The sequence below is a fragment of the Macrotis lagotis genome, chromosome 4 (assembly GCF_037893015.1).
Source record: "Macrotis lagotis isolate mMagLag1 chromosome 4, bilby.v1.9.chrom.fasta, whole genome shotgun sequence".
NCBI classification, from domain to species: Eukaryota; Metazoa; Chordata; class Mammalia; order Peramelemorphia; family Peramelidae; genus Macrotis; species Macrotis lagotis.
Window position 1 is genome coordinate 255,576,347 of NC_133661.1, and position 10,684 is coordinate 255,587,030.

Here is a 10,684-nt window from a genome sequence, read left to right on the forward strand (position 1 = left end):
GATTAATCTTAAACTCTTTATATGAAATCTGAAAGGTAATTTCCTTCTTACTCCTCTTTGTGATGTATTATTTTATATCTAAGTCATGTATACAGTTTTAAAGCTTATCTTGGTATATGATGTTAGTTATGGGTTTAAACTTAGATTTCTTTCCATTTTTCCATTTGTCAAATAATGAGTCCTTTCCCTAATAACAAGATCTTTGGGTTTATCAAAGACTGTGTTACTATTCTATTTTCTTCCCCATGCTGTTTATCTGTTTCACAAGTACCAAATCATTTTCAAGATTCCTGCTTATAGTCTGAGATCCAAACCCTCAACAGCAAATAATATTTGAAACATTATTATTTGAGATATTTTTTGCCTCCTTATGAATTTAATATTTTGCTAATCTACAAAATATTGTTTCTGTAGTCTGGTGCAGCATTGAATAAATTATGAGCAGTGAATTATTTCTTGAATAGAAGTATTTTATAAAATTGGATTCATATAGTTTCTAGATGAATCTTGGTAGCTGCATTCCCAATATTTTACACCCTTTGTGATTATTTTAATGGAATTTCTCTTTCTAGTGCTTTTTCTTGTTTTATTAGCTATTTATAGCAATGCTAATGAGTTGTGTAAATTTATTTTATATCCCAGAACTTTTTTGAAGTTAATTTGTTGATTTTCTAAGAACACTATCATATTATCTGAACCTTTATAATAATTAAACCTATAGAAATATTACATATCCTTTGGTAGATTGTTTTTGATATTTCATAGATTTTGTATTTTGAATGGAACTTTACTTTCTCTTCTTGATTCCTGGATTTTGTTATTGTATCGAAATGATAATTGCTGTAGCTAATAATTAATTGTTTTAGTCACTTTACCAATTTCTTAGGAGTTTCTAAATAAATCATCTTGTCATTAGCAGGGATAATTTTGTCTCCTCTTTATCTCTTTACACCTTTAATTTCTGTGTTATTGTGACTGCCAGCATTCCTAGAACAATATAAAATAGTATTGGAGAAAGAAGACTCTGGTTTTATTTGTGTATTAACTGGAAAATCTTTTGCTGTATCCCTAATTTCACATAATTCTTGCTTTTGATTCTAGATACTTTAAAAAATAATCTGAATAGAATTTGCTCTCTGCCTGTATTTTATGGGAGTTGTGGCATAAATGTGTGTTGTACTTTGTCAAAGGTTTTTTCCCCTTCCTGTATCTATTGAGTAAAGCATATGTTTTTGGATGCTTTTATTTTTATTATGATTATGTTTGTTTTCCTAATGTTGAATCATCCTTGCTTTCCTGGTATCATTCCAACTTAGTCATAATGAATGATTTCTTAGATAAATTACTGTTGTCTATCTAGATATATTTTATTTTACAATATTTGAATCAATATTCATTAATACTATCAGTCTCTAGTAATATCATGGCTTTTGCTTTAGGTTTCAGGACAATGCTAGTCTCATAAAAGGACTTTGGTAGAATGATATTTTATTCAATTTTTGAGAATAATATATATATATATATATATATATATATATATATATAGTAATAGTATTAAATGTTTGATAGAATGCTCCTATAAATCTATAGAACCAAGAGCTTTTTCTTCAGTAATTTTTATGGCCAGTTCCTTTTTTTTAAGATGGCAATGGGATCAAGTGACTTGCCCAAGGTCACACAGCTAGGCTATTATTAAGTGTCTGAGGTTATATTTGAACTTAGGTCCTCCTGACTCCAGGGCTCTAGTCACTGCATTACCTAGCTGCCCCTATAGTTAGTTCTATTTCTATTAATGAGATTAAATTATTTAAGATTTCTAGCTGATATTTTGTTAGTCATTTTATAATTTTGAAGGCAATCTATTTTTTAATGTGTGTGTATATGTATTCTTGGTCTTGTTGGACTATAACTATCCAAAGTAGGTTTTAAGAATTTTCTGGATTTGTAGTTATTTTACTTTGTTCCAATTTTTTATTTTTGTCAACTTGACTTTTCTGCATACTTTTTAAGTTATTTTGGCTAAAGATTTACAAGATTTTATTAAGTTAAAAAACTGCTTTTAGAAGAGGACTTCTGGGCAGAGCCCAGAACGCAGTGTGAAACTGGCATGCTTCTGCAGCTTTTCCCTACACATCATTAAATGAAGTCTCTACACAGACATAAGCTACAGATCCCACCAAAAAAAAAAAAGACCAAATCAAGTTCTCAGTTGTAGACATCATGGAGGAACTTCCTTGAGGGTCTATTTCTTCAAGGGAAAAGGGGAAATAGAGTCCAGTTAGACAGAAGAATGGGAAAATGAACCAGAAGCTTCTAGCCAGAGTGCAGCTAGATGGCACAGTGGATAGAGTACTGACCCTGAAGTCAGGATTTCAAACACTTAATAATTACTTTACCGTGTGACCTTTGGCAAGTCACTTAATCCTATTGCCTTGCAAAAGCAACAAAGAATTGAGAACCTTGCAGGGAAATTATGAAAAATTATCAAAGAAATCATCTCTTTGAAAGTATAAATAACCAATTGGAAAAAAAGACTATAACTCATCAAAAAAATAAAAGCAACTAACTAGAAAAGGAATACAACTCATCAAACTGAACCAACTAGAAAAGAAAACACAAAAGTTAACTGAAGAAAATGGAACCTTAAAATTTAGAATTGGACAAAAAGAAGTTAATGACTCCATGAAACAAAGTGTTTATCAAACTGCTGAGCAAAGGGAATCAAGAGAACATTGACCCACTATGACAGATGCAGCTCCTCAGCAATTCTTCTACCAAAGGAAAACAAAAACAACCCACAACATTTGAATGGATACAGATTACATTTTTAAAAAACTTCTATGTTTTTCATTTCTATTGCAAGGCTTTATTTCCTTTTTCCCTTAGTCCTAATTCATCATAACCAAAATGACAAATATAAAAACATGTTAAACACAAATGTATATATACCCCTTTTATTAGACTGTTTACCATTAAGGGGAAGGTGTGAGAAGGGAGGGTGGTAGAAAAAGGTGTAACTAATAATTATGCAAGTGGATGAATGTTGAAAAACTTTCATAATGTAACTGAATAAAAGATTTTAAAAAGGGAGAACAAAAAAAGTTTTTACTAATATTTATCAGTTCAGTTGTCTTTTTTGTTTCTGTTTTATTTTTAAGATAACTTTTTGTGCTTATCTTGGATTTTTTAACTCAATGGGTTTCTAATTTTTAACAAAGCATATTCAATTTATTAATCACCTCTTTTTTAATGTTACTAAACTGCGATGTAAGAGTATATTTTTCCTTTAAGGATTGCTTTAGCTGGTTACCAGAAATTTTGGTATGTTGTCAAATCATTATAATTAACTTTTACATAGTTATTGTTTCTATGATTTGTACTTTTGACACTTTGACACACTTCTGTAGAGTTTTGTAATTAAGTCATCCTTTGATTTTTTTTTGCTTGTACTCTGAAATGATTAGAACTTTTATTGTAATATATTCTTTAGAAGATATGTTTAGCATTTCTTCTCTTTTATTTTCCTTTATTTGTAATTTCCTTGGTCCTCGATCAGATTTTTTTTTTGTAAAAGTGACATAGTTTTGAGAAATAGGTATTCACAAGGCACTGAAGTCTTTTAGTTCCAATTTCTTCAAAGGTTTGTTCAGTTCTATATTATCCTTTGTGTTTAATCTGTTCAATTTGTTCAATTTTTAAAAAAATTACCTTTTATTGATGCCTTTTGGTTCTACAACTTCTTAATTTCTAAAATATTCCCCAACTCCTGTTCAGTAATCCATCCCTTGTAGCAAATTTTTAAAAGAAGTTCAGGTGAACTAAACAATATAATGATTATTTTTTATAATATATACAATATTCTACACCCATAGTGCCACCATAGTAATAAGGGAAATGTTCATTTTTCTTGCTTCTCCAGGACCAAGCCCAGGCATTGTAATTATTAAGTAATTATATTTAACTTTGGTTATTTTTGCTCTTTTCTTTTATGGTGTTGTAGTTATTGTATGTATTTTCCTAATTTTGCTAAATTCACTCTGTATAAATTCACATATCTTACCATGTTCCTCCAAATTTTTCATATTTATTATTTCTTATGATATAGGTTCCTTTAATGTATCACAATTTGCCTAGCTACGTCCCAGGCAATGGTCATTTACTTCTTTTTTTGCCAGTTCTACGAATATCTTGGTATATTATATATGGAACCTTTTCCCTTCTGTCTTTGATTTCCTTATATGTAGCACTGGAATCTCAAAGGAATTTGGTCTCTCCAAACATTTAGTAAAGACTCTATGGATGAAAAATGTCTGTTGCCCAGATTTCAAGTTGGATTTGGATACTTATGTATCTATCTCTGGAACAAATAGCATACTGATGGACAAGTAGTTGTCCAGTGTTAATTAGGAGGAGAATGTTCTGTATTACTTTTGGGAAATTACAAGACCTTCTACTGATCCTACACATCTCATGAAATCAAAGGTCCATTTTCCCTATCATAACACCTTACCAGGTATTTCTATGTGGCAGTGAGGTGTAGAACACTATTTTCTTCAAAGAATTAAAATTGAATATCATAAAGAGGTCTACTGAGAGATGTATAGCAGATGTGAGCAGACTGCATTATATCAAGAAACCCTCAGAAATAGCTGGAACAAAGGAAATTTAAGGAACTGTAATATATCAGAAGAAGGGGTTGTTCATACAGCAAGAGCAAGTGTTGAAAAATGGACAACTAGAATTCTCCACTTTGCAATACTGGGATAAAGCCAAAGGATCCAGCAGCTTGAGTGGATCCCCTGTGGAGAACTTTTAGAAGAACATGGGAAGGAATTGCATTAAGACATGAATGATCTACATGTTGTAACTACTAAATTGAGATCACAAATAGTCAAGTATCTTTTGTGATCTCTTTCATCCTTTGTAGGGTTAAGAATTTACCCCCTAGTTATAGTTGTGAAAAGTATCTGATTCCTTTTTCTTCTCATTTTTTTAATGATGTACCTTTTTAGGCCAGATATCTATTTTGAGCTTGTTGAAATATATAGCCTGTTGGACTGAATTTATGTTACAAGGCTTTAGGGGCAACTGCACTCAAGTGTAGGCTATATGGGGTGGCAGTACCTTCTCAGACTGCTATTTGTCACCATATTCATTCTCAGCATCCTATATTCTAAGATGATTCAGGGATAAGTATGCATATTTCTTGATTAGTTACAAATGCAATGTGATATCAATTGGAGAGCTAGGTGACACAGTGGATAAGAGCACTGCCCAGGAGTCAGGAGGACTTGAGTTCAAATCTTAACACTTGTTAAGTGTAAGTTCAACACTTACAAAGCTTGGACTTCGACCTAATTACTTTATCCTGATTATTTTGCAACCTGGGCCATCTGCAGTCATCCTGATTCATATCTGGCCACTGGATCCAGAAAACTATGGAGGCTGATGACTTAGCATAGGCATCATCTACCTGATGTCCTAGTCTTGAGATCGAAAGAGAAACCTCCTCTTCCTCATTAAGTCTCAGTCCCTATTCCAGTTTATGAAATCTTATTTCTTAAACTGAATTATTTTTTCTTCACAAGCATTTTGACTCATCTCTTACTCCATTTATATGTGTAGATATATTTATTTATATATTTATGATAATATTTCTATAATATATAAAATATAGAAATATTATATGAAATTTGCAAAATTATATGTAATTCAGATTATACACAGATATATAGACTGGTGACAAAGTTCTATGGGTGTCCCTCCAAATTCATGTTGAAATCTGGGCAACAAACATTATATATATTACATTATTTCTCTGTGTGTGTGTGTATATATATATATACACACACACACACACACATACAGTTGTATGTTCTTATCTCAAACTCAATCTCCTAGGCTGCTTAAATATCAAGGCTATTGCTTATACTATTAACACAAGACTAAAATTATTTACAATGAAATAGATCATAAAGTCACCTTTAATCATCACTAAAGTGAATAACTTCTCTTTAATTCTGGAAACATAGGTATCAATGTTCAGATTTATCAGGATAACAACAAAAATTTCTTAATGTTTTCTTCAAGAGATTAAAAGGTTAAATATCTCTTAGGAAAGAAGTTCTCTTCCATCAACTTTCTCTCTGTACCATACTTGTCTTCAGTTATCCTAGGTAATAATTTAGAATGACAGTTAAACTGTTAGTCTCCCAAACTTCTGTTGCCTGTTAAAGACAGAATGATGGTAGCTGTAATCTCTGTGAGAGTGGCTTTTGAAGCTGATGTTACACTTAACTGCTGCCACATTGCTGGTGTTTTCCCCTGTGACCCTTTGTCTATATAAAGGAGCTTTTGCTCAAGTAATTTGTTCTTAGGTATGTCCTAATATTGAGTAGTTAAATTCAGACTTTGCTGATTTGTATTTACATAATTTGTACCACTGATTTTTATCCATTTTTAAACCAATATCAAATAATTTGGTTGTCTTTTATACTACTTGTTTTCTTACTTTCTCTTTCCCTCTTTAAGTAATTCCTATTATATCAAGTTATTTTCTGAATGATTGTTATTCCCACTTTCCCTTCTTAAATAGAAACCACTAGAACAATTATTTTCACATAAAAGTATAAGAAAATAACATACTATGAATTTATGTACAATTTTTTTAATGAACTGATTAAATTTAACAAGGTAATAGTCTATCTTATTTTTTCTTTTTTGTACTCGTTTGGGTATTTTCTTACATCTATAAAAAATGTTTTAATGATGCTCCTCCCCCTGCCCCTTCTTGTTATCTGTGACTACTCACTAACCTACTGTCCCAGGAAGGGGTAGTCTCAAGAATAAGAGTACTAGCCTAGAACTTTGCCCCATTGATTGATATAAAGTGAAACTGCTCTCGTCACTTGTTTTCTCATCTTTCCTACTCGTACCTCTCATTTATAGTGGATCTTCATCATCTTCTCCCCCCTCTCAGTTATTTCAACTGGTTTCTTTCTATTTCCCTCTGCTGGCCCAGCTCACTAGATGTTGGCAGGAGCCCCTAACCATGTGCAGAGGGTAAGCCTGGTCGGAGTCAAGATGAAGTGAGCCTGAGGCTCCTTGACTGGGTCCTGTCCTGTAGTTCTATGGGAATGTGAGGTTGCTCCAGCACTAGTTCTGGAGTTCTATGACTCCCAATCTCTGCTCCTGCCGCCTTGGGGATACTTCAGGAACAGTGTTCCAGAGACCTCCATATAAGAGTGACTTTGGATCATTCTGGGTCCACCCATCTGGTTCTGGATGTTTCTTCTGGCTGGTGCTTGGTGTCTTCAGAAGTAATTGTTCCCAGACAGGTAACAAAGAGAAGAATCTACTTGGGGAGTTAGTTTACTTCCATATCTCAAAAATAGAAGGCACCTCATGTGTACACTTGTTGCCCAAAAAACTACTGCTACTCTGGCTCCTGTCAGTGTTCACCTTCTCAGTCCAGAGTGTCCTGCAGAAGTAGGAGCCCTTCATTCAATCTGACTGCTACTACCACAACTATATGCAGGGAATTTTAGAGTCCCTGACTACTCTCAGTACCTGTTTTGGGATTCTTCCTGAAATGCTGTGGGTAGATGAAATTGAGCTCATTCTCACCTCTTTCCAGTTAGCATGTGGTCTATAGCACGAAGGACGAGAAAGGTGTCCAAACAAAGAGATGTGGTTTAACACGAAGAAATAGGTCTGCAAAGGTTACTGATTCAGAGAAAAGATAATTAAGAAACAAAGCCTTCTTTATTCTCAGAACTTTCAGACCAGGTTAATGGAATTTGTAGTAGTAATGGACAACATTCTCTTCATTTATAAGAAGAGCAACCAGATACAGGTTCTGGAAGGTATATAATGTAGTGAATGTATAAAAATATGAATACAAAATTGTCTAAAATTTTAGACAGTTATGAATTCATATTTTTTTAATGGAATTGAGATCTAGAACCAAGGAAATTCCCTTAGCACCATCAACACTGAGCAGCTTCTGGAAGATTTCAACAAGTGGAAATACATGAACCTTTTATCCCCATTCGAAATATGACTCTTTTCACCTTTTCATAAATCTTTCCTTCCTCCATGTTCTTGACCTTGTCTACCCAGAAGGAATATTCCCCTTCTTTGGGGTCTGGAGTTAGTGTTTTCTTTGGAGATAGTTTGCCCTTTTCTGACCGTTCAGTGGTTCATGGACTGAGCCATTTTGATAAGCAGCATATGCATGATAGTGAGTCTTGCATCTATAGGCAAATGAGCTGAACAATGCAGAATTCCTATTCCCAACCAACAGAATTAAACAACTGGCTTGAATCGGGGCTTATATCCTAGTACTCACTGCCTGAGTACTCTCTCAATCTCACAAAATCCTATTAAGGAGTGCAAGTGTGGCTCCCTGAAGTTCTCTGAAAGAGATCCCTGTCAAGCCAAATGCATGCTAAGTTTGGGTACCTGTGCTGTTGGATCTTATGGCAAACCCTTCAAGATTGTGTCATCAGAGAGAGACAATCTGCCAAGAAGCAGTGGATGAATGTTATCCCTTTCTTTTAGCTGAAGATGTCTACCTGCAGGAAGGGACATCATGCAGAGAAATGAACCACTGGCAAAGAGTCATTGGTGAAGGGCAACAGGTTTGGCCACTGTGGTTTTTGAGATACTGCTAATGCAAAATTTGACAGTATTGATATTTTATGCAGAAAAGTTCAGTGTGAGATTCTGAAAATTTTTCCCTTTCTTCCAAAGTATTTGATTTTACTTCAGATTTATATGAATGGAACCAGAATGATCTGGGCCTGGCTGAGGTGAGTGATGTGAAGGATGGCATAATGTGTGGTCCAGATAATTCTGTGTAACCGTGTTAATCTGTCCCTCCTGAAGTTGAATTGCTCACCGGAGATATACATGCACAAAAGTCAATAAAATACAACAACTGGGCCCCTCCCAACTGCTATGGCCTTGGTTTTAGGGGATGTCTTTTTGTTTGTTTGTGCTTCAGTCTGTATTCAGACAACATAAGCTCTTTGGGATGGATAGCATTCTTTATCATAAATCCATTAGAGAAATCGCTTCATTATTTTTTTGACAGATGCTATTATTAGCTGTGTTTCCCCTCCATCCTTTCCATCCCCCTCTCACTCCCATTTACTCTATTATTTCTCTCTTTTTACCCTGTCTCTCAGAGGATGTCTCTACAGTGGCCCACCCTAGTGGAAAAGTACATTTATCATGTTATCATGTTCCTTACTGTGAGTTTAGTGTTGTATTTTTCCATACTGGATTATATATGCACTTTCAAAATGTGTCATGATCCAGATAAGACCAGAAAATGTGCTCTAATTTTTGTTTTATCATGATTCTGCCTTATGGAAAGAGAAAAGTGAGGAAATGGCTAAGACAGCCCTCATCCTGCTGATGTCAATGAACTGCAATCTGAAAACAATTTCCAGCATCTCTATCTTATTCAGGAAAAATGAAAATAAAATTTTACTGTGCCTGGAACTAGATACAGTATCTTTTTAAGTTTTTGAGCTAACCTTAGAGATCCTGCTCTGGGAATAATTCTTAACAAGGTCTTCTTACCCCTTATACCTGTTGTATGTATGTATGTATGCATGTGTGTATGAATGTATATATGTATTATATATGTGTCTATAAATGTATGTGTGTATCTTTGTATGTACATTGGTACTTAATCAATTTGGATTATTTTTGCTTTATAAAAGAAGGTCAGAATTGCTTTGTGCCTGTTTTATTTGAAAATTTCAAAGCTCTTGTTTAATGTCAATTTTTAATATTTAAAATTATTTTTGCTTTGCTTACATTTTCATAATTTAAAAAGTTCTAGTCTTCTTTTACAGTACAATAAGACAGAATCCTCAACTGAACTAGGCCTTAGATGCAGCCTATACTCAAGTCATCTAATAGACCTCACAGCATTTGTTTATGTGTGATTTGAAGGATAGAATTACATAATGGTTATAACTTGGCTTGAAGTTAAGAAGATTAGGATATAAACCCCTAAACTGAACATACACTGGCTATATAACCAGAGTTGCCTTAATAGATCTGCACTCCCAGGCCCTAAGACCATAATACATATAGCAGGAATTAGCATTTGAAGAGAGAGTTTCCTCACAGGGAATTCTCTATACCAATAGAATAAGACTAGATCACTCCATTCCTCACTCTGCATTTTCAAAAAGAGAAACAGTCTCCCAAGACATTTCATCTACATGATGTAAATCTTTCCTTTTTTTTTTTTTTTTTTTTTTTTTTTTTTTTTTTTTTTTTTAGTTTTTGCAAGGCAAATGGGGTTAAGTGGCTTGCCCAAGTCCACACAGTTAGGTACTTATTAAGTGTCTGAGGCTGGATTTGAACTCAGCTACTCCTGACTCCAGGGCCGGTGCTCTAGCCACTGGGCCACCTAGCCACCCCTACATGATATAATATCAAGAATGCTGTACCAGGATTGAGAAGTTATGGGTTTGAATTCCTGATATTTCTTACTAACTTTGTGACCTTGGGCAAGTCATTTCAAATTGGAGTCTCAATTTCTACATCTATAATTAGAATGTTATTTAGACAAATGATGCTTGTGTGGCTCTGAAGTCAGGTGCCTTGAATTCAAATTCCATCTCTGATACTTTGATTTATAAAATAATACTTTTTTCCA

At 33.9% G+C, this 10,684-nt stretch overlaps 1 long non-coding RNA gene across 1 annotated transcript; it reads right to left on the reverse strand.

Moving 5' to 3' along the window:
* Positions 1–5,966: 5,966 nt before the first annotated feature.
* Positions 5,967–7,117, reverse strand: LOC141520380 (uncharacterized). The gene is made up of 2 exons (XR_012477605.1): positions 6,936–7,117; positions 5,967–6,172 (listed from the first exon to the last, which is right to left on the reverse strand). It is a non-coding gene; the product is annotated as an uncharacterized LOC141520380 (long non-coding RNA).
* Between the last annotated feature and the right edge of the window lie 3,567 nt (positions 7,118–10,684).